Below are 23,964 nucleotides of genomic sequence, written 5' to 3'. Positions count from 1 at the left end.
ATTGATACAATGGGTGCACCTTTAATTGTATCAGACGCTGGAAATGAGAAACAATAACAGGGTAACAGTTGGCCTGTGAGATTATAATCTCAGGCTGCAGAGAAATCAGATCGGCAGAGGGGGGCAAGTGTTTTATATTCTCTCCCAGGCTGTGATGGTGATGCTCACAGATCTGGCTGTTTTGTGTTGGTGTGAGGCGAGCTCTGCAGCACCACCTGATTTGACTTGGTAATGCGGCATTGATGAGTCTGGGGGGAACTCGGCCAGGGGAGCACAAATGTACTGCAAAACTGCAATGTTAAATATGCTGTCAGTTTTCTCTTAGCCGCTGATAAAAAAAGCAAAAATCGAGTGAGAGGAGAGGAGAGAAGGGGGCGATATAGCCGTCAAGTGCACATGCCCGCAGCTGCCAGCGATTCCTAGCGGAGACGAATGCAACGGCTAAAAGGTGTCGATTGGCCCCGGCGTCAGCGCTAGGCTAGTAATGTGTTTACGCAATGGTTTAGAAGTAACGGTCTCTCCTTGAGAATTATTTACAAGTTGATCAGGCAGGCCACATCGCAGCATTGTTTAAAACATCATTGTGGAAGAATATTGAATGTGTTTAGGAGCCAATTGGAAATAAGGCCAAGCTATTAATTCCTCGGATGGTTTTTAAGAACACGGTTTTATTGGTGTTGTGGCCTTTCTCTGCACTCGATCACACATACACTGTCGTTTTCCGAGGACGTTGGTGGGTGAGGGTATTGGCCTTGACTAAAGGTAATTAACTTAAGGATTAGGTGTAGTCAATTCCCAACACTTAGTTTATAATGGATGCACAATCCACCCTCCCACCTGCCACTATGCTAATGAAAGATTCTCTCTCTCTCTCTCTCTCTCTCTCTCTATGCTATTCCAGTGTCTATGGCTGCAGTTATTATTAATGCACTCTGAACTGAAGAATGCTAGCATAGCTTTATCCCCGTGACAAGGTAGAAAAAGGAGCAATAAAGCCCTGTCTGGATAAGGATCAATACAGGATATGACAGTCTTAATGTGATGTCTGAGCCCGAGAGATAGAGAAAGATAAAGGATTTGGGTGGACGGAATCAGCAGTAACAGCAGCACCAGCCAAAACATCACCACGGTCGCAAACGGCTGTTTATTTAGTCCTTTGATAATGATGCTTGACCTTTCTATTTAAGTTGGCCTTCGAGCATTCACACAGCCCTCTTGCTCTTCAGACCACAGCAAATCTACATCCGTGCATGTGGTCTGAGGCCAAAGAATTCATTTGTTTGTTTGTGTGTGTGTGTGTCGATGTCCCTGGATGTTAGCATCTCGGTTCTTTCGGCCGGTCCCCTCATGCTCTGCCAGTCCCAGGAGTGGATTGTTTCAAATTAGTATGCATTAGGTGGTTAGTGCCGAGCGTTTCATTATGCAAGATTGCACTAAACTGTCTATGTTATGATTAGCCAGTTTCCCCTAAATCAAAGCCAGGCACATGCTGCAGCCTTAATCTCTTCATTTTCTCACTGGGAGTCGTTGCTGTGTGGAGAAACAAGGAGGGAGGGAGAGAGGATGGAGAAAAGCGAGGGAAAAAAATGTGACTGGAGGAGAGACAGTAAATTATCCGGTGTTAGATGAGCTTGGGTAGTCAATGCGGTTCCTTGTGTTTAATGAAAAAAGGTAAAGAAATATTTTCAGGTTTTGTTCCAAGCAAACGTTGCACCTGTGTGTCACTATTTTTGCAATAAGCTCTTTTTTCTTTTGTGTAGTATTTTTCACACTACAGAGCAGCCGCACCTAGAGGAGCCCATTACACAGTATGGATATCAAACCATGAATCATTTACGCAAACCACACTCGCCTTCATTTTAATGAGAGATTATAGCATTTCATAAACAGAGCTTTAAAAAAATCAAATCGTATTGATCGTGCTGAGAAGAGCCGAGCTCGATTGTATCTCAGTCGTTTCGCCTTTTCCCAACCCCTCATTCAGTCCCCCGCCGGGTTTGATTGACAACCCCTCCCATCCAGCTTCTTCTCATTTAATCAATTAATTCGGTCTATCGCGGCTTCATTTTGCGTTCAGTAACCGCGTTGGCAGCCTCCATCATCGCCCACCCACATGTAATGAGAGGACATTTTAACAATTAGCGCAGGTGAGAGACGGGCTGTGTTTAAAATGGTGGCGGCAGCAGCGCGCCTCTCTTGTGGAGGTGTGTTTCTGGAAGGTGTTCGAGGTTAATGTGCTGGAAAAGAGTGATTTAGGTCAATGACGCTTCTACATCTGTCACTAAGGGAGCACAGGGAGAAAGAAATGAGAAAAGAGGGAGCCGGTGTGGGAGAATATAATAAGCCGATGCTCACAGCGGTGTTTTCACAAGCTGCAACGGAAACAAATAAGCATCTCTTTGTAAGGCAGCAGACTGTTAAAACCATAGAAAAACCGAACACCTCTCTGTCTCGCTTCAGTTTCTGTGTAAATATCATACTCATTGATGAGGAAAAAGTACTTGGCCCTGCACAAGGGGATTAGAGGAGCTATTTTATCATTTATTAATGCATGTCTGTGGCTGACACTGACTCGTGCTGTTTAACTTTCAAAATCGGATTGCGTCGATATGAGATTCAGAAAGCGTGGAATGATGTGTTGTTGCGAGTAATTGATGTATAGGAGATAAGTAAAATAGAGATTCAGACTGTGTCGGATTATTTTTTATTCCTCTTTTTTTTGTATCTTAAGAGTGTGTTTACAATTGTTTGGGAATGTAAGAGAAAAGGCTTAAATCACATAGCTGTTTTGAAAGCCAGATTAGACTCTTGAGCATGCGAAATTCGTTCGGACGGTGCTGCGAAAATGGGCGGGAGTGATTCCTCCATCTTTTACATTTCCTGTACCAAGAGGTCACGCTGTGACATTTTGATCTTCTATTGGTCTCACACACTCACGTGACGCGAATTCGCAGATCAGGTCAGAGTTCACCAAACTTGAACTTTGCTACGCATCGAAATATCTTCGGACTGGCTTGCGTTTCCGATCTGTCGCATTAGCATGCGTATGAATGGAAGTCAATGGAGGGAAAAGTCAAGTGTGGAGAAAGATATTTGGAAGAATGCTTGTAACCAGACAATTCTTGGCCACCATTCACCACCATAGTAGAAAAATTGCTTTATAATTTTTTTGTTTCGTTGAACACAAAAGATGATATTTTTGAAGAATGTAGGAAAGCAAACAGTTCTGGGACACTTTTGTCTACCATTGTCATTTTTCCTACTATGCTAGTCAATGGTGGCCAAGAACTGTTTGGTTATAGGCATTCTTCCAAATATATTTCTGTGTTCTTCAGAACAAAGAAATTTATACAGATTTGTAACAACTCGGGGGTGAGTAAATTAAGACTTTTTTAGTTTTTGGGTGATCTGTCCCTTTAACACAACTTCCCATTTGAAGTAGCTCACATGAAACAATTTTCCGTAGCTTGGCATTCGGGTGCCTTCGGGGAAAAAAAACTGTAAGTTGAACAATTAGTTGAAAGTATAATAGCTGCATTTGGCTTGTTTTACATGGAAAAGCTAAAATGTTAAACAAACACACGTCCCGCACATACAAATTATTTCATATAATAATCCTGCCTGATCTCAAGTTCACAAGCTGATGTTGCCATTTGTTTTTTGTTTTGCCATAGCGTTTTCACAACAGTGTCAACAGCCTTAGTCGTGACCTCTTCCTCTCTGATATTTCCAAGGCTGTCCCTTGAGACCACCCGTTTCTGACCGTGCCAGCGGTGATTAATGGGGGCACGGTCTACGCCGTATAAAAGTGGATTTACATGGAAGTTTATGGCACACAAGTGGATTAGCTGGCTTTAGAGGTGAACATACGTAATTGATTCTGATGTGTTTTTTTTGGGCAAACAGACTCATAAAAATAAGCGTTTGACCAGGTGCATTGACCTGTCCTGCCTTTCTGCCCATGTCATGTGGTCCTAAATGCAGCGCAGCCCTGAGGGGTAGTAGTCGTGTTGTCTAACCTCAGTGTTTGAATTACATTGTGTGTGTGTGTTGTTGTGGGTAGGTGGTGAGATGGTTGCATACAGAAATGTGACTGGACTAGACTGCAAGTGACAGCTGTGTGGGCTCAGAACAAAAAGCTACCTTCTTCCCACAGCATGTGCCCTACCCCCTTTCTTTACATGCAGTGTCACATCTGTAGCACGGGGGAGGGGGGGGTCGTGGGGGAGCTTTCAGCTGTCACAACGCTGTTCAGATGAGGATCCTCTTGGGGTTCTGCGATTGATGCATTTATTTATCTCTTTATCTTAATCAGAGATATTAAGAGGTAATTAATTGGCTTTGATGGCATTGGACAGGACGTGGTGAGGTGTCTGCGGGCGGCCTGGTGACACGGAGTCCTGGGCGGGGCGGTCTGCAGCCTCCTTGTATGTAATTGGCTCTGACATCTGGTAGGTGCAGTGATGCTGTTTTTAAGCATCGTAATACCGTCTTAATGTCTGGAGGCGTTGGCTCGCTTGAGTACCTCTGTTTCACTGTTGTCTGTTCGTTTTTCCCATGTCAGATTAATTAAAGCCAAATACTTACGTGAACAATCTTCACTGACAAAAATAAAGGAAAAACTGCAGAATGGAAATTGTAACAGGAGCAGTTATCTTAAGATATAAGTTTATCATTACCAGCAACTTTGACAAGAAGATAAAGCAGCATGCGTGTCAGCTGATCCGGATTTAATTGGATTTAATGTAAATGTCGGCTGATGATGGATGATATATTAACTGAAATGAACTCACATCTCTTCGTAATGAGACTGATGTAGAGTCAAAAGCATGTTATAGACACTTAAAAACATTTTGCACAAAGGTGCAGCATAATAAATACATCCAAAACAAAGGAAGATCATATAATAAAATGTTTACAGCATTAACAGTTATTAAAGGTCCAGTGTATGAAATTTAGCGGCATCTAGCGGGTAGGTAGCAAATTGCAACCGACGGCTCACTCCACCCCTCCCTTTCGGAGCTCTATGGTGGCTGACACAGGGCTCTCATGTTTTCACTTATTTGCCGAAGGAGATAACGTATTTGTGAAATGCGCTCTGTAGAGCAGTTTGTCCGTTTGGGGCTACTGTAGAAACAACATGGCGAATTCCATGTAAGGGGACTCGTGGTGTATGTAGATAGAAAGAGCTAATTCTAAGGTAATGAAAACATAACGCTTCATTATGTAAGGTCTTTATACACCTCTGAAGACATAGTTATGTATATTATATATGCAAAAAACTACACACAGCACCTTTAAATTACCAGAGCAAAAATGTGTTTGGCCCAATGCGTGTAGATTTTATTTTGCTGCATCACTAGTTACACGTGCTGTATGTTTGATTTTTCTTTGCCGTAGCAAGAACTGTCATCTCTTATAAAACGATTTCATCCAGTTTGCTGCTCAGCATCTGTGTTTACTCGTTTGTCATACTGTGCACTGCAAGGGAAAAGAGAGACGAGGGGGCGAGAGACAAAGAGTTTGAGCAGAGGGCAGGACATCTCCATCTCTCCTGGATTCTTATCGACGAAGGAGGAGTGGATGACTCGCATGAAGCGCAGAGAGTATTTGATACCCTTTGATCAGATCAAAATAAGTCAAAATTGTGAGCGCGGCCCGTCATCGGAGTGAAGTGCTCATCGTAGATTAATCATTTAATTATCCTCGCATCCTGTGTTTACCTAAACAGTTGCTCTCGTTGGAGTGGTACAGAAGCCACCTGTACGATTTCTTGCTTCCTGAATCGAGTTGGATCCGAGCTAAGCGAAGTAGCGTGGTTCTAGGGCTGGGACGATATATCGTGCAATTCTTATGCTCAGTTTCCTCAGTGAATTACAGTTAAATGCCGCCATATCCGAAAGCCAGAGGGCGCTCTAGTGCAGAAACTCAGAATATGGGACAGAAGAAGAACGATTTACACACACACACGGTTGCTGCGTCCGAAATTGCCTACTTCCATACTATATAGTAGGCGATAATGAGTATGAGTCATGAATAGTATGTCTGAAACCTCAGCATGCAAAAAAACAGTAGGCGAGAAATACCCGGATGGTCTACTACTTCCGCCGAGATTCGTGTGTGTGGTTCGGAAGGACACTTCTCTATCCCATGATGCCACGGGAGCTGAGCAACGGTCAAATTTCAAAACTAAATCAAATAAATATAGCGGAAAACTATAAGGCGGATGTCCGTTTTTAATATAAGTGCCAATAAATGAATTTCTCGTGACTAAATTATGTTTTTATAAACGCTCACATATAGGTTGTGGTTAAAACGTCATAGGTCAAAAATCATACAGGTCACATGACTATAAAACATGCAGTATGTCCGAAATGTATTCAGACTACACCCACTCATACTATATAGAACATACTGTTTTATAGACGCTGCTCGAGCAAAACTCTCCTGCAAAGTGATATCGCATCAATCTGATGATGACTAAAGAAATGCTTGGCAAGACAGATGAAAACTACATTAAATGTACAATGTACAAGTTGATTTTTATTCACACGCATTGTGCCGTGCGATTGACGTCATTTGCGCTCGTCTGGGAAACCGATATACTTCTGGTTAGTATAAAACCGTTTAGTTTTCCATTTGGGACAATACTGCCCTTCTAAAATCCATACACTACATGGTTGAGTGCATAGTGCACAGTATGTCATTTGGGACAGAGCTACAGTCAATGGTCATATTCTATCACTGTCCTTCAAACCTTGTCAGGTATTTTTATGATAATAAAGTATATTTATAATGATGTTTGACGAGTGTTGCTTTTTCAAATGCACGTTATAAACGACTCAATCTCGTAGTGATTTTAGATCGAGCAATACTTCCTACTGATCAAAGAGCCGTAGTTCCCGGAAGAGCTGTGCATAAAACACAGAATTCGGAATCGACAGACATGTATAATTAGTGTGAATCGTGATATATATCGCCCAGCCCTACGCGGTTCCACTTTAAACCGAGTTGGAAAACAACTTCACGATTGCTGTGAGTGAGGTAACAAAAGGTTAAACACTCGAAGTACTTTATTTGTCCATTGGGAGAAAGCGATAAGTGCTCTGGAATAGTGTCACAAATGAACCTGTAATTTCAGTAGGTCGTTGGAGAATCCAGGTGATGCATTTGGCTTCACCCTCAAGCTTAATGGAGAAAAATCACTCGCCGCCATTTTTAAGCACAGCAGTCGGTAGATGTATAATTTTGCACCTGCAGTTCTTACAAGAAAAAACGCCCTTCCATCAAATATGCAACGCATTGCTTTGCAGAGTCACGAAGGTTGAGATGTATTCACAAGCACCCCCAGAACAGGCATTACTTTACCTGTGCTTAATTGAGGGTAAACTCCCCCGACATGGCCTCAGCCCAGCGCTCTGCACTTTCATTCCTGACAAAAATAAAGTTACTGAAAGGAGACCAGAAAGGAAGCATTCGAAATATAGAAATACTGAGCATGTTTTCTTTATCATTTTTACCTGACTGGAGAGTCTGAAAACAAAACCCTGGAGCCGCTCTGAAATAGATGTGCAGTTATCAGAGAGAGAGACAGCAAACATCTGAGCGCGAAAAGGGGGGGGGGGTTTGGGGGCGATCGAGGAGGACAGCAGGCACAAGGTTTTGACACTCATTGTTTAGGTTGAAGGTAGGAAAACAGAGAGTGGAGTCTAGGGCAGGAAGGGGCAGAGCTCTCATTGGTCCATGCGTTGATGTCGCTCTCCATATTTGTCTCCAACTGCCTGTCTGATATCTGAACAAACCTCCTAGTCATTCTGAAATTATTGATGTTAGGCTTTGCGCTCTTTCTCTCTTGTTGTGTCAATATTGATCTGACGAATATAAAAGTATTATTCGCTGCCCTTACGATAATTATATCTGCGATGCAATGACGTGGATTTATATTTAGCAGTTAAAGGTGCTAACTTTAGCCTGCTAGCACTGAAATTATAATCCCACCCTCTATGCGATTCGCCGTCCAAAGCCACGCCTCCTCCAAACATATGAATGTATTTTGTAAATCCACGTAACAAATTACAAACTAAATCCATTAAATTCTTCTCGAAGCATATACATACTTGTCCAAAAGAAAAAGAGCAACCATAGTATTGTCTTTCAGACCCCTTGCCTGCCAGAGCTGTCTCCATCGTGTAAAAGCTGAACCGATGTTAATTCGAGTTTTTCCTCTTTCATGATCCAGACGATTTTTCGTCACTGCTTTTCAATAACTGACTTTCGTTTTGTATATTTACTTGTTGTCGGTTCCGCAGGAAAGTTTGGTTGTTGCTGATTGTCCGCCATTATCCCTACATTGACAAAACTGACGTGAGCGCGCTGATGACGTATCAGCATTTCCCATACAATGCATTTAATTGGGCGGTCCGCCCAGGTATATTTATGGCCGCCCAAGTATATTTGCCGTCACATTTTTAATTATCCATCCGTGCTAATGACAGTATCTGTGATCGAATAACTAGTGGATAAACAGCGCTTACGAGTCTTCTCTCCTTCCTGACTTGTTTGGTGTGAGTGGAGCGTGGCCGCCTGCGCGTCCACATCTTCCGTGTTCGCATCTCTTCCGATGAGCTCCGTGTGTGCGCGAGCCCTCGACCTCTCGTATTTAACCGTCACTTGCATTTAAAATCAAAGAAGCGTTCGTAATACATCAACACATTGTCGAGAAAGGGCAAACAGCATATAGCTCAGTGCTTGAATTGAAGGGGGACTGGGGAGATCCGGGACCCCCCATAAGAAATTAGGGTATTTTCAGTTATCCTAATATCCTCAGATATTTTTATTTGAGTAAAAAGGATAATGACAAATGTGATTAAATTCATGCAATGTATATGGTAAATTTCGTGAATTAATTATTTACAATAATTTATATTAAGTTTGTTTATGGGCAAGTTGTCATATCTCTTTAAATTTTAAACGCCCCGCCCCACTTCTAAAGACTACTAAGCGCAGGACATCCTTGTTGACATGACTGCTTGATTGGCGTCGCTCCGGTGAAGCTAACTTCAGCTAAAAAATGGAGAATAATAAACCTCCACTCGCAGTCGGGAAGAGGAAGCTTCTAACTTTTTTGAGGGGTAATTTTCTCTCTCTGTCTATCCACTATATTTATCAACTCCATGTCAGGGCTTTTGTATTCCTTACGTAAATTATTATTAGGCCTGGTTCTGGGGTGCTAGAGATCTCGATGAAGATGAGTGACAGCTTTTTAGTAATTATAAAGGCAGTGCTGTTGTGCGGTTTCTGTGCTATATATAAGTTAATCCATTCAGAATTGTATAAAACTTGTTTTTCATGCTGCTAAAACCAACGGCCACATACACGCTGCGAAGTTTCGGGAATTACATCGGCATATAAATGCGGGATTCACTCTTGAAATAGTTATGATTTACATATTGATAGCCCTAGTTAGTTCCTGAATAAAGCACTCAGTTCACACCTCAACCAATTTGAATCGTCACTCATTATAACCGATTTTCAACCGGCTCACGGTGAATCGTTACATCCCTAATAATTATATGGAGTAAACCGTGTTTTCAAAAAAACGTCCTGAGCGCTTTGTTAAACGCCAGTGCCGGCGTCTTTTTCTGCAGCTCAGAGCATCTTTTGAGGTTGAAAAAAGTTCAACTTTTCTGAAAAAAACGTCAAGCTCCTTTTTCACAGCTAACCAATAACAGAGACCTGTCGTTTCCATAAGAACATGCGAGGAACGTGATTGGTCGAGAAGGCTCAAGCTCGAAAAAATAAAATGGCGGCCGAAACGCCCGTTGGAGGATAGTTTTGTATAAATGTAAGTTTAATTTTCACTTTCAACAACTTCTGATTGCATTTCTAATGAGAAATTAGTATTGTAGTTTTTAAACATGTGATTAGTTATTGCAAAGACGCTCTCTGTTTATAATTCAAATAGACTTCCGTTACGCTGCCTATGTTTCTCTGGGCTGCCTTAGTGCGCGAAGTCATGGCGTTCGGCTGCTATTTGTTACCAAATGCTGCAAGCGTTTTTTTTACTTAAAACGCGCTTTTGTCAACTTTTTCTTGTCAAAAAAAGTGCTAACACTAACATGATGTGATGATGTCACAAATATGCTAATTAGTTTGTGATGTAAAAAAAAGTGCTAACACGACGTGATGACGTCACAAATATGCAAATTAGTTTGTGACGTCACCAGCGCCACAAGTCTGTCAAAATCCTATGGGAAACACTGACGTATGATGTCTGCGTGAACAGGGTGCGCAGTGGTATGCAAAGTACGTTGGCTGAAAATGTACACATGACCAGTCACAGCGTTCAGCCAGAACGTTTTGATTAGGCAAACGTTTTTTGGTCCTACGCCTTTCACAGATGATATATAATTATAAAAATATTATTTGACCACTATACTTCTTGATTACTATCAGGATGTAAAGACATTTCCAACCAGCATGACAAAAATGTTTCTGGACAGGATCACCTATTCTACCTTTAAGTGAGTGATGATTTTGAGATATCATGACAGGTGCTGCATTCTCCTTCAACACTCCTACTGCTGTTTTTTAATCAAGCGGGACCCGCGGGTGCTGGCCTCGGGCCGCGGCTATCCCAGCATCCCTCTGGAGAGTGCTAGATTAGGTGTCAGTTGCAAGGATAGTGTGGCACTGATGAGAGAGCACAAGGGATCATGGGATTGATGCGATCATGTGGTTAACCCCTGAGAAAAGGGTAAATACACATGCTGTATTTTATTCTTTGTATCGGTCCCTATTGCACATAGAGATGTAAGGCGAAGCTATTTTGTCAACCGGTTCGATAAGCTGATAATTAAGGGTTGATTTATTTCCACTTAATGTTAAAAGGTTTAGTTTTGCTTGCTAAAGCATTTCTGTTGCATTTTCCCTAAACCTCAAGTGTTAAAGGAATAGTTCACCCCAAAATGAAAATTCTGTCATCATTTACTCACCCTCATGTTATTCCAAACCTGTATGCTTTTCTTCTGCAGAACACAGAAGATATTTTGAAAAATGTCCGTAACCAAACAACGCTGGCCCCCATTGTATGGACACAAAACCACTGAGACATTTCTCAATATATTTTCCTTTTTGTTGCACAGATGAAAGAGTCACAGGTTTTGAATGACGTAAGGGTAAATAAATGATGACAGATTTTTTTATTATAGCTTATACCATAAACCTGAACTATACACATACAGTTGTGCATCCTATTGAGAAGTGATGTGCCATTCCTTATTACTTAGCAACTGAATTCATGATTATTTATGATTATTATTGTGTTGTAATTATTATAATTATTTTAAAAATATATAAAAAAGTACATTTTAAAGATTTACATTGCTGGAGGGACCCAAGTTTTATACAGGACACTTTGATCTTAGCAACCATCCACAACAGATTGTGATAAGCACCACATAGTTTTCATTATACAATAGAAAAATCTTATTTGTTTCTAACAACACTTTTCATAAAGATCTGCATGAAAGCAATGAATAGTTAAAGGCATATGGTACGAGATGGTGGATTCTCTTCAGAGGGTCGAGGCCATGGCGATTCAGAGCAATTTCATTCATAATCTCTCTAACTGTCTGCCATGACTGGATTACACCGGACGGGTTTACGTTAGACGAAGTTTGTCATCATTGCCTGCTTTAATAAAGAATTCCACAGAGGTGACAGGTCCAGTGTTTCAGACATTTCATTGAAGTTTCAGGTTCCTTTAATTAGCCTGCTGCAGTATGTTCCCCATCTGCCACTGTGCTTCACCCTTAAACATCATTGGCGGGTGGGCAGGGGGGATGAGGAGGAAGTGTATGTCTCCTGCCTACAAGAGAATAAAGGGGGAGGGTGGTGTACAAGGGCCAGAGCTGTAAAGTAAAAAGAGAGTGACAGATAGAGAGAGAAAGAACCGGCAGGGTAGGGCGTTTGAATGGGAGGAAGTGTTTCTGTAGATGTTTTGTGGAGCTCTCTCCGACACTTCCGAGGAGAGGTCAATGAGTCGTGCGAAGAATCAGGGAAGCGAGATTAAAAGAGCCATCCTGCGCCTTCATCAAGAGGATGAAGAGCGTCTGTGCTTGTGGCTGGTCTCATCCAAACCCTCAGGGCAACCATCTTATGCTTCACATAAGGGTGCTCTCGCTCTCTTTTTTGGTTTTGCGGTGGAGTTTAATTCGTTTGGTGAATGTACAGCAGGAAGCCACTTGTGGGGGGCGTTGTTAAAGGGATAGTTCACTCAGAAATGAAAATTCTGTCATCATTTACTCACCCTTAAGTCGTTTCAAACCTGTATGATTTTCTTTCTTCTACAGAACAGAAAAGAAGATATTTTGAAGAATGTTGGTAACCAAACAACGGCGGTACACATTGACATGCATTGGTTTTGTGTCAATACAATAGAAGTGAATGTGAGCCAATGTTATTTGGGTACCAAAATATCTTTTGTGTTCTGCAGAAGCAAGAAATTCATACAGGTTTGAAATGACATGAGGGTGAGTAAATGATGAAAGAATTTTTATTTTGGGTTGAACTATTCCTTTAAAGCACTGTTACTGCTATTCATCATGCATAATATTTCTTCCTCCTTCCCACATCCTCTTCCTGTTGCCCTTCACTGCCAGTTTTACCGCCTACCACAAAAACCTTTCTGTTCTCAACACAGATTAATGCATAATGATGATCAGGCAGGAGTTTCGCTTTGTTTGGTGTTTGTTCTAGTCTTTAAAAGACTGCAGTTAGAAAAATTGGCTTTGCTATGTGTAACTGAAGTTATGTTAAGTAAGCGTTATGTAGCCTAAATGTTATTTCCCAGGGCACTTTGAGTGTTAACCTAGCGTGAAGTGCTCTTGATGACTCCAGAGTCCCGCACACACACACATTCAAACACAGCAACTGCTCAACCAAGCAATCAGCAAGCACACCGCTCAGCATTAATGCTGTTTGCTTGTGAGATTTGAGCCGAGTACTGCCTCATTTTACTTAACTTGGAGAAAAAGTTCTTTTCCACGTCATTTCGGGGTAAGAGCATGCTCAGTCTGCATCGTTTTTTCAAATGTATAGAAAGTACGTAGCGGGTTTGATACTCCCTGTCCATTAGTTTGCATGCTTGCTAACCCCATCTTCATTTACGTAGCCGAGTCAATCGCTCTCATAAAAGAGCCTGGAGTGGTTCGCAGTCTGTACCGCCACACAGATGTGACGTTAGCGTCTCTGTTCCGGCCCTCGCTCAGCGATTGTGATAGAAAATAGCACGGCGAGGAAATGGAGCTGACCTTGGATCAGTCTCCTCTGTAGCTGAGGTGATGTATAGGCTCAGCTCACCGTCTGGCAGTAAGTGAAAGCCATGTTTTTATTTTCCTGCAGAGGGCACCGTGTCAAGGCGCATAAGCGGGTTCATTTCACCCCCCTCCTTCTGTATCTACTGCCGTGGAATGTTAAATGTCAGCCGTTGGCCCGGTTTGGTAGAGCACCGATATTAGCCTGAATTGAATAAGCGTTGGCCGAACGATGATTTGAATTTATTTGCAGAGGGCCATGCTGAAGGAGCGGGTCAAGCTCTGTGGGAATATGTTTGAATGACTTGAGCAGATCTTTTCTGTCTACTGTTTTGTGTATGTATCTTTAAGGGCTATTTGTAACTGTCAAATGAAAATTCTGTCGTAGCCGTATTAAATAAAAGGAACAAGTCTGTCAACGTAAGTGCACTCCATTCTGTTCCTTGTGTGTAATAGAAAGGAATTTATTTGAATTTGATGACATTTTGGCATAAATATTGCTCATAAAGGCCTTCATCTTAGTGCTATTTAGCATAGTTATAAGTGTTTTTATAACAGATCAATTTTGTTTTACTAGTGGTGCCTGCTAAGGCAAGCATCACTATGACTATTGCTCATATTTAAGGTCAGGTGTTTGTTCAGACTCCTAACCTAAAGTATTACATTGTAATACCTATTAAGGCACTGTTTGAACTACCCATATGAATTATACTTCAGATAGAGAAGGGTGCTATTAATTTTCTTAGCAGCCAGACTTAAAAATTTCATCTGGCAGACAATGAAACAGCCAATTAAACCACGCAGACTTCAAAAAAGGAGCCAAGCTTTATCAGGGCACCAGGATAGTGTAGCTCTGGGGTTGGGGTCTTTTAAAATGGGCCAGTAAGCATCCACCTAGCAACCACACAGAACACCTTAGCAACATGCAAAAATCAGAATCAGAAAGAGCTTTATTGCCAAGTATGTTTGCACATACAAGGAATTTGTTTTGGTGACAGGAGCATCCAGTACACAGAAACAGCAACAACAGTACACAGAGACCATAACACAATAGAATACAGTACACAGATGATTTAAATAAGGGCCTATGGGTATCAAAAATTAAGAAATACAATACAATAAACATAAGATAAAGATATAGAGAGTAAAGCTATGAGTGTATGTAAATACAGTATGTATAAAAAAACAAGAATAGACTATTGTAGTACAAGGTATGTGCTATATACAGCAGAATGAAATATAATTTACAGAAGTTAATAGTGTATTATCTGGAGGATATAATTAATATTGCACTTAATTGTTATTGCACAGAGTTATTAATTGCAGGGTGGGTAAAAACATTTAACTGTTCAAGAGGTAGATGGCCTGAGGGAAGAAGCTGTTTTTGTGTCTGGTCAGGGCTCTGTAGTGCCGACCAGACGGCAGCATTGTGAAGAGATGATGGCTTGGATGTGAGAGGTCCAGGGTGATTTTCTGAGCCCTTTTCCTCACTCTGGATGGATGTATACAGTTCTTGGAGGGTGGGCAGGGGAGCACCAATGATCTTCTCATACTAATGCACCGTCCCAATTCGCTGATTTATACTATGTACTGTATTGTTTTTGGAAAAGTATCTACATTTTATTGCAGAGCATAACAGTATGCACGCAATTGGATATACTTACACGAAAAGGAAGCGACTGTTGTTGCCTATACGATTAGGAAGCAATTTCTTCATTCATTATTTCTTATGTAATGTGTACTGTACACTTTAATTCAATGATGCATCACTTTCTATTACCATTCTATTATAGACTACTTTGTAAGGCTTTCCTATAGCTCAGTGGTAAGAGCATGGCGCTAACAACGCCAAGGTCGTGGGTTCGATCGCAGGGGATTGTACATACTTAGAAACAAATGTATAGGATAATGCAATGTAAGTCGCTTTGGATAAAAGCGTCTGCCAAATGCATAAATGTAAATGATGTAAGCACTGGTCCAGGAGCACTTCATTATTTATTTTATTTTATAATCTTACATATATAATGAAATCTCAAAGACTTAACATTTTGATTCGGTTATAGATGTTCTGTGCATATCATTTTGTTCAAACGTTTGTGTAGTGTTAAAAAAATGAAACTGGAAGTCCTTCTGGATTAGCGTTGGACAAGCGTTGTTGTTTACTTCTTTCAAAGTGGTCTATTACAGAGTAGCGTCAACCATTTGAGTGTTCATGGATCTACACTTCAAATGTTCACCGGTCATAGCAGACCAGCTGGGCACTTTGATAATACTCATTTCAACTTACTATGATTTGGGACATACTAATTCTAATTTCGAATACTATTTAGGAGGAATATTGCAAATTGGGGGCTTGGAATCGAATGCCTTAGAAACCACAAAGCAACACCCTGGAAACCGCCCACAACACAGCAGCAGGAAATTTTGTTAGAACAGCACAACTTACATTTTCTTGTATTTCTTATAATGTACAAATGTAGCTATATAGACGGTTTTAGCGGCAACAACATAAACAAACGTTATGTGCCCCAAACTTAACTCCAGATAGCCCACCGCAAAGAATTAATAACGGTTAATATAAATGAGTATTAATATAAATTAAATATTAAAGCATATATAACTAGCCACTGCCAGACCGATAACCAAATCCGGAAGTTAACTTGGGTCCTGGTGCGTGCGTCTGATTTCTAAAGACCATTTTTTACTCTGTAAAACATTTGAGCATCTATGCTGAGAATGGGCTTTGTGAGAAGCCAGCATATCATTTATTATTTGCATACATTTTGGTTTTAAGTATCATCAGGCGTTCACCTCACTGCAGTTGTGTCTGTCAACAGGGCTTGTTTGTATTTCCAGTGTTGATTATCATCTCACAGCCTTTCCAGTCGCCATCACTTAGCATTCTGAATAATATTAAGTTACCATCTCACAAAGAAGAGCTAAATGAACACAGCACCTCTGTTTTTTAAAGAGAGACACTAAAGGGAAGACTGCCGTTGCGGATGGCAGGACTGTGTGTCGTTGCTCGCTGATGGATGTGCAGGGCTGTTTGCTCAGCTCACTTACTTAATAGGGAGCGGTAGGCTTGTCACTGCATTTTTCTCTTTAGGCTGGAGAAGATGAGCGCCATGCTTGGCTAAGCACAGAACAGGCAGTCGATTTCACAAAGGTTAGCGCTGGCCTATAATGCAGGCTAATCAGCAGGTAATCTGTTTTCTTTCTGTTAGATTTCCCAGGTCAGCAGTGACCGCAGCACACATCTCATGTAAGGGAAGCAGGGATTATGATTTCTTATTTTCCAGGCTTTTGCCTTTCTGAATAGAGCGTCAGGATGTTGGGTCAAGTGGAGAGTGAGGTGCAGGCAGATTTGTTTTTATTTCTTGGTTTGGATGTTTCTAGTTTTTCCCCAAGCATGGAAACTACATTTCTATCGAGCCGACCATTCCCCTGAGATGCTCGGAAACCTGTAGGCAAATGGAGTGCACTGGTTGTGGTTCTAGAAAAGCAGCCGGCAGCTTTTGTTCAAGAGCGTTAGCATTAAATCCCACTGATCTAGTTAAAACAGCAGCATTTAAACCTCTAATCTCAGCCGCCAGCCTGGAAAAAAGCACCAAGCTTTTTTTTTACAATCTAGATTGCATTTTTGAATAATGTACGTTTTCTGATGGCTGCCGAGTTGATGTAAGAGGTAACATAGACAGTACTACAGCACAGCTAAGTGCTTGAAAATGTCACTAAAGCAGTGTTAAGGGAATGAATGGATGGCTGATATAATGGTGTTTGACATGAGAGCCTTAGTCATGAGAGCTGTCAGTAGAGTTTCAAATCAGCCAGAGACTCGGGGGCCGCGGCAGGCGGGAAGTGAAGAATTTGTAACGCTGATTCTGAAGAGGAAGCGAAAAGGAGTTAGAAAGAGAGAGAGAGAGATGAGTTGCATAATGAGATTCAGACTGTCGTTTTTAGTCATTCACAGACTCATTTATCTCTGCACTTTGTCAACTAAGATGCAGTTTAATTCATTGTGCTGTTTGTGTCTACAGTATCCTGGATTGCTCTCTTTGACATGAAATCATAATTTACTTTTTTAATGAACATCCTTAGTCTCTTTGAGCCTCATTGACGAAACGTGAGCAGAACGGATTTGCAAGTAACAATTTCTCTTTGGATTAAATGAGATTTATTAAAAGGCATAGTTCACCCAAAAATTAAAATTCTGTCATTTACTCATCCTCAGGCTAAACAATAAAAGAAAGATATTTGGAAGAATGTCAGTAGGCAATCAGATCTCAGCCCCCATTTACTGCCATAGTAGGGGAAATAAATACTATGGGAGTCAATGGGGGATGAGATCCAGAGGTTGCGCTAGACTTTTTTTAAGGCTCGTAAACAAATCCATCATAATCTATTATTACCCATCACTATGGTGCAATGTGGCGTTACGTGCTAATTAGCATGTTCGCTTTCGTTTACTCTCTGAACTTACTATATTTTACTACAACTGAATGCCCAATAAAGGCGTTGTTGTTTATATTCATTTATATATTTAATGTTTCTGTTGTCAGACATAAAATAATAATTACAGACAAATGATTATGTTCATATATCCAGTCATTAACAATGACAGGTGCCTGTAAACGTTGTTTTTCACTCACTCACTTAAGCTGCGGTTTTGTCATGAATGTGCTGCTTCTGCTACTCACTGAACAGAGAAGACAGCGAGAGAGACATTCTTCCACTCACTGAAAGCTAATGTTTATCCAAAAAAACTCTATAAAGACCGCACCACGCGCCTGTGTGTTGAAGCTACCTCTGATGAGATCTGTTTGGTTACTGACATTCTTCCAAATATCTTCCTTTGTGTTTAGAAGAACAAAGACATTTATTCAGGTTTGAAACAACCTGAGGGTGAATAAATGATGGCAGAATTTTATTGAGTGATCCTTTTAAGTGCCTTTTTATATGTATGCATATTGTCTTCATACCAAGGTTTTTAACTCTTTTCATGCAACTCGAAACATCAATTTTTTTGTCTATATCAGGTTATGTCCTCTTTTCATGAGCATGTATGTGCTCGACAGCCATGTTGCTGTGAAGTTTGTTGGTTTATTCTCATTCCATACTCACTGAGAGAGAAATATGCGTGTAGACAGAGAGCTATAAACATGCAGCTGTTTATGAGGAGAAAGCCCAATGTTTTAATACAGTGATCTAATCCTGGGAGTTAATAACCTTTATCTGGAGTAATTGCAGAGGGCTAAATGCTCTAATTCTGTGGAACAGATGTCCCAAAGGCTCAGAGAAGGTTCACCAGATCGGCGGACATGTCGGGTGTCGGGGAAACAATTCTTATTTCTTTTTAAAGTATTAAATCAAAGTAGACCATATGCTTGGACATGCAATGGATTCAGAGGTTAAGCAAACAGCAAATGTTGTTTTCCTCACACTCTCTGCAGCGCTTCTGATTTGGATCAATACCAAAATGTCGGCTTTGGCATGATACAATCCGCCGGTACCTCATTATCAATACTAAATCAATATTTTTAGCAGCAGACAGATGAAATGAAACTGGGACTGTCAACAGATAATTTAATAATTAAATGTCAACAATTCATAATTCACAAAACCAGTCACTGAGCAAGAACATAAAACATCAATGTTCAAAACTGTCTCTTTACATCTTGATTCGCAACTGTAAATTTATAATTTTAATTTATAATTTGAGATGTGGGGTAGAATTTCATGAGTAATCCATGAGTTCATTTGTTTGTAAATTAACGTGCAGTTTAATGTTTTAAACAGAGATGGCGCTATAGAGGCAAATGCTAAGCATTGCAGCTTCAAAGAAATGAAATGGAATAGTTGTGCTTAAAAACACATGTAGATTTAACACAAATGACAATCATGTTAAAACTATTATTGTGCCGCATTCCGTTTTGTAACGGAAAAACGGATAACTCTGTTTTTAAACATTTTCAAAAATCATGTTTTTATGGCGTTATCATGTTTTAATAGTCTTAGTTAGCTGTATTTTATGAGTTATTATTACTTAATCAAAACAACCCAACTGCAGTTTGATTGATATTACTTGGAATCCACATGATTTTTTAAATGTTTTTGCAAATGAACTCTTATTTGTTATTATAAGTTGAATCCAGTGTTAAATTGACAAGTTATTTATTAATTAATAATAACTATTATTTATTGTTTCCAAAGTCAATGAAAATAATCTCAACATTAGGCAAAATAATCGTTATTATAATTACAGTATAATAAAGCCCTACTTACACGTATAAAACAAAGATATTTATTGCTGTCGTCTGCAAACTTAAACGAACATTAACAAACATTTGTAATAGATCTCATGCAGTAACACGTCTATTTTTAGTTGTAGTACGTCTTTACTGCGAAGCCCTACTGCTGATTGAAAGCTTGGTTTTTCTGCATTTCCACAATGAAAACACACGCACACACACACACACACACACACACACACACGAATGGAACAGTCTCTCCTATGTGAAATGTTAAGGATTAGCAGTAAGTGTGTTTCAGCCCTCATAAATCAAGCCTTCCAGGTGCTTTCATGGTTTCTCTCTGTAAGGCTAATGACTGCTGTGATGCTCGGCTAACGGACGCCTTTGAATGTAAAATGTCACTGTTTTCGAACAGGTGCTGCGAGGCGAGGTCCTGATGTTTTTATTTGCACAGCTCTGGCTGGGAGGCAAAGACAGAACGGGCTGCTCGGGGAGCTGGATGGGAGTTAAAGGCTTGTAGGAGGGCTAGAAATCAGTGTGTGTGTGGGTTTTTTGGGGTGGGGGAAAACCGCGTCTCTAGAGGGAGTTTATGTTTGGATTCATTTCTAAAGTGTAGAACCAAGCGACTGTGAAAGCGGCCGTTGCTTAGATCTTACGTGCTGTTCTCTCCCTGTTTCCCCTCGCCACATTGTTTTTGACAGGAATAGACGTTTTGAAATAAATCATCAGTGTAATTCCAGGTGACTCATTAATCTTGCGTTTGTTTCCTCGTGTGCATAGAGCCGCAATGGCTGGATGCTGTTTCTTCATTTATTGCCTGCATTTACTCACTTATTCTCTCATGCATTCTTGATTTATTTCCTTCCTTTCTTTTCTTTGAACTTGCTTTTTTTTGCTTTCCCCAGAGTGTGGTAGTGTGAATGCTTGTAAAGAGGGCTGCGGGTCCTTGGAGACGTAGAGGTAAAGGCAGTCGAGGTTAGTAACAGCATTACAACTGTAAATCCAGCTGTTCCTGTCCTAACATCTTCTTCTTTTCCACCTCTTGATGCCAACAACACACCTCTCTGATGTTTTCCAGAAACCCCCTTTGTTAGTCTTTCAACAATTTGTTTGACTCGATTGCTACATGCTCTCTTTTCTAAAACATCTATTGAACCATAACATGTTTCTGTAGTAAAGCATAGTGCTAGCCAAGGTCTTGGATTCAAACAAAAAAGATAAAATGCACCAACGCATAAACCTTAAAAGCACCAAATGTCACTTTGGGTGCATAGTTTTAATGTAAATGTGCTTGTGATCGTGTTATGCCCCGCCCACTTTTTTAGCATCAAAACATGACCACATTGCATGCCGACCAGCATCTGTGACGGGTGCATGTGATTGTTTTGCTGTCACCCCTATGGTGATCTTGATAAAGTCCCAGACTGAATCAGGGGAGCAAATTGTGGTAATAAATCCAGCAATGATATGGAGGCAGCACCTCTTAAAGCACCAGAGTGGCTTACTTAATGAGTTTGATAATTGGCTTTCCGTTGGCTATGTCTTCCTTTCTTCCTCTCCCTCTTTGTCTCTGTGTTTCCCTTCGCCGCCTCTTTTTCTGCCCTTTATTCCAGGGATCCGCAGTACTCTGAAGTGACGGGAACGATTGATCTTGAAAGCACAATGATGACTCACTTTTTTAACTCAACAAAATGGGACTTCATGTTTAATTTTGCCACTGTTACAGTGGCACTTAAGGTGGTCCAGTTGGTACATAGTGATTTTTTTCTCTTTGGGGAAGCAGCAACATTCGGCACTATATGGAGAGAGGTGTAGCCCACACATTTTGTTCAAAAGCATGCAGCTAGACGAAGCATAGCTGAATGGAGTAGAACAAAGGAATGCAGTTTTTGGCTATTTTTACTTCGACACACCACCTTGGAAACCTAACGCTCGTGGCTTGAGATGCTAAAAAAACAACAAGATGCAATGCAAAACACGTGTAAAGAGGCTCAACATATAATACTTTTACGGTACCGTATCGTATACGTGACTTACAGTCCTTAGCATTCACAATGACCACAATGCACATCCATACTGACCACAATGCACATCCATACAAGTCAACATAAAATTAGAAATGACCACATTTACTTTCTTAGCATCAAAATTTCATGATCCAATTGACAGAATAAGCCTTGCCTTACATTGTTTCTCATTGAATATCCCGTTACTGTTGAATATCCCGTTAACTGTTATTAAATGACATGCGAACGCCAGTTCACATCGACAGCCACTCCGTGTCATCTCTCACATCACCGCAGCAGCATCACATGCAATTTTATAAAGCGATAGCACGCAGATACGTGAGAAATGCCTTCTGACACGAAGGCAGGCTACGAAGACAACTGTCATGATGTCTTTGCTCGAGATTTTCGCAATCGCTCACGAGCCCACACACATGCATGTCCTAAATACACGCTGACTCCGGTGTTAAAAACATCTCCAGAAAGATGTCAGCATTCAGCATGATTCAGAGCCCCAGCGGAGTCACTGTGACACTTTTACACTCAGCTAGGCTCGTGTAGATGGTATTGCGGGGTTTGTTTTTCACCGTCTGGAGGAATGTACCTGCAGTGAGGGAGAACAATGCTTCCTCTGTACTTCCTGCGAGCGTTTCAAGTGCTACAGACCCGACCTTCTGTCATTTTGTTTGCATTCCTCGTCGTGCGCCAGCGAAAGCAGCCCCGACCCTCCATTTGGGTCAGGGTGGTGAAACTCTGAAATCTTAGGACAGGGCGACAGAAGTGTGAAACCCTCACCTTGCCAATTGAGTATGATTTCATCTGCATTTGAAAGTAAAAGTGAAGTGAAAGTGACCTATTAGTCAGATATGGTGACCCATACCCGAAATGTGACCTCTTAACCCATCCAGAGAGTAGTGAACACACGCACAGCAAGTCGTGAACACACGTACATCAGGGAACAAGCAGGGGTAAGGTGCCTTGCTCAATGGCACCTCAGTCGTTACCCGTCGGCCCTGGGAATCGAACCGGCAACCTTCTGGTTCTGAGTTCTGAAACAACAGTGTGAGATACTGCCGAGAGCATTTACTGTTTGACAATAGCCTTAACGCTCCGCTTTAAGCTCTTTGGCTTTAAGATGTTAATACAGCAGCGGAATGTGTCGCTTTTTTCTCTGCTCTCTTCGTTTTTGTATTTCCAGCAAAACAGCAAATATTTATATTGCTGGAGAACATTTACACTGTTAATTGCTTGGTAATCTATTGAAAATTTCCGTCATCTCGGGCCGAGAATGGTATCTTGGAGTTAAATGTGATTTATTAGTCACACAAACGTCTTGTTTTGCTTTGGATATGGTAGAAACTTGGCATGGGTATCTAGAGCGAGATATAAACAATGAATCACCAACAGCAGCCTCTGAATTTCCCGTTGCTGTAAAAGTCATCAAACTCCACATTCAAGCTCGATGTGAACACACAGTATTGTTTTTATAACCTCCGGGAGATTTTTGTGTCTTTGTATTTTTCAGGCTGTGGTGTGATTCCTCATTCTGTCCATCGGGTGGCAGAGTTAGAGACTTTTAATGTGTTTCTCGCACATAGCAGACACTAGCAGAGTGATCTAATGGGTCTAGACATCAGCTTAAAGCAACGTCCTCCATTCATTTCCTTTTTCTTCTTAGCGTTTAAAATGAATGGCATCCCAGTGGTGGCATACACAAAACACTAAAGGTTGAATTTGTGAGGCATTTTAAATGCATCAAACCAAATTCGCACTGTATCTTGGTTATTTTACAAGGGCTTTACAAGGGTCATTATAGCTAAAATTGTAACATTTGACATAAAGGTTGTATTTGTTACCATTAGTTAAAGTGATAGTTCACCCAAAAATGAAGATTTCGTCATCATTTACTCACACTCTTGTCATTCCAAACCTGTATGGCTTTGTTCTGAAGAACACAAAAGAAGATATTTTGAAGAAAGTTGGTAAACGAACAGCGCTGACACCCATTCACTTCTATTGTATGGACACAAAACCAATGCAGGTCAATGGGTGCTGGTTAACAACATTCTTCAAAATATCTTCTTTTGTGTTCTGCAGAAGAAAGTCATACAGGTTTGAGGGTGAGTAAATGATGGCAGAATTTTCATTTTTGGGTGAACTATCACTTGTTAATGTTAGTTAATGCCAGTACAATTATGTTTGTTTGCATTAACTAATGTGAAAAGTTAAGTGTTGATTTAAAAATTGTATTAGTAAACGCGGAGGTTAACATTAAACTACGTTAATACAGCAGACTAATTGTTCATTGTTAGTTTACAATAAGTTTGTTAAGTGTTACTGCTAAAATAGTTAATAATTAATAAAAATAATAATTTAATATTAATTTGT

At 40.7% G+C, this 23,964-nt stretch overlaps 1 protein-coding gene across 2 annotated transcripts in view; it reads left to right on the top strand.

Annotated features, from left to right (window-relative positions):
* Positions 1-23,964, top strand: part of rerea (arginine-glutamic acid dipeptide (RE) repeats a) — a 152,342-nt gene that overhangs the window by 17,366 nt on the left and 111,012 nt on the right. The window contains exon 2 of one of the 2 annotated variants that reach the window (XM_057363526.1): positions 20,476-20,545. The exons of the other annotated variant lie outside the window; for it this stretch is intronic. The gene's annotated coding sequence lies outside the window, so the exon portion shown is untranslated. The remainder of the gene's footprint in view (positions 1-20,475; positions 20,546-23,964) is intronic. 2 annotated transcript variants of the gene reach the window in all.

Source organism: Triplophysa rosa, linkage group LG21, assembly GCF_024868665.1.
Source record: "Triplophysa rosa linkage group LG21, Trosa_1v2, whole genome shotgun sequence".
NCBI lineage: Eukaryota > Metazoa > Chordata > Actinopteri > Cypriniformes > Nemacheilidae > Triplophysa > Triplophysa rosa.
Note: the sequence above shows the minus strand (reverse complement) of the source record. Positions and strands in the feature narration are given on the sequence as shown.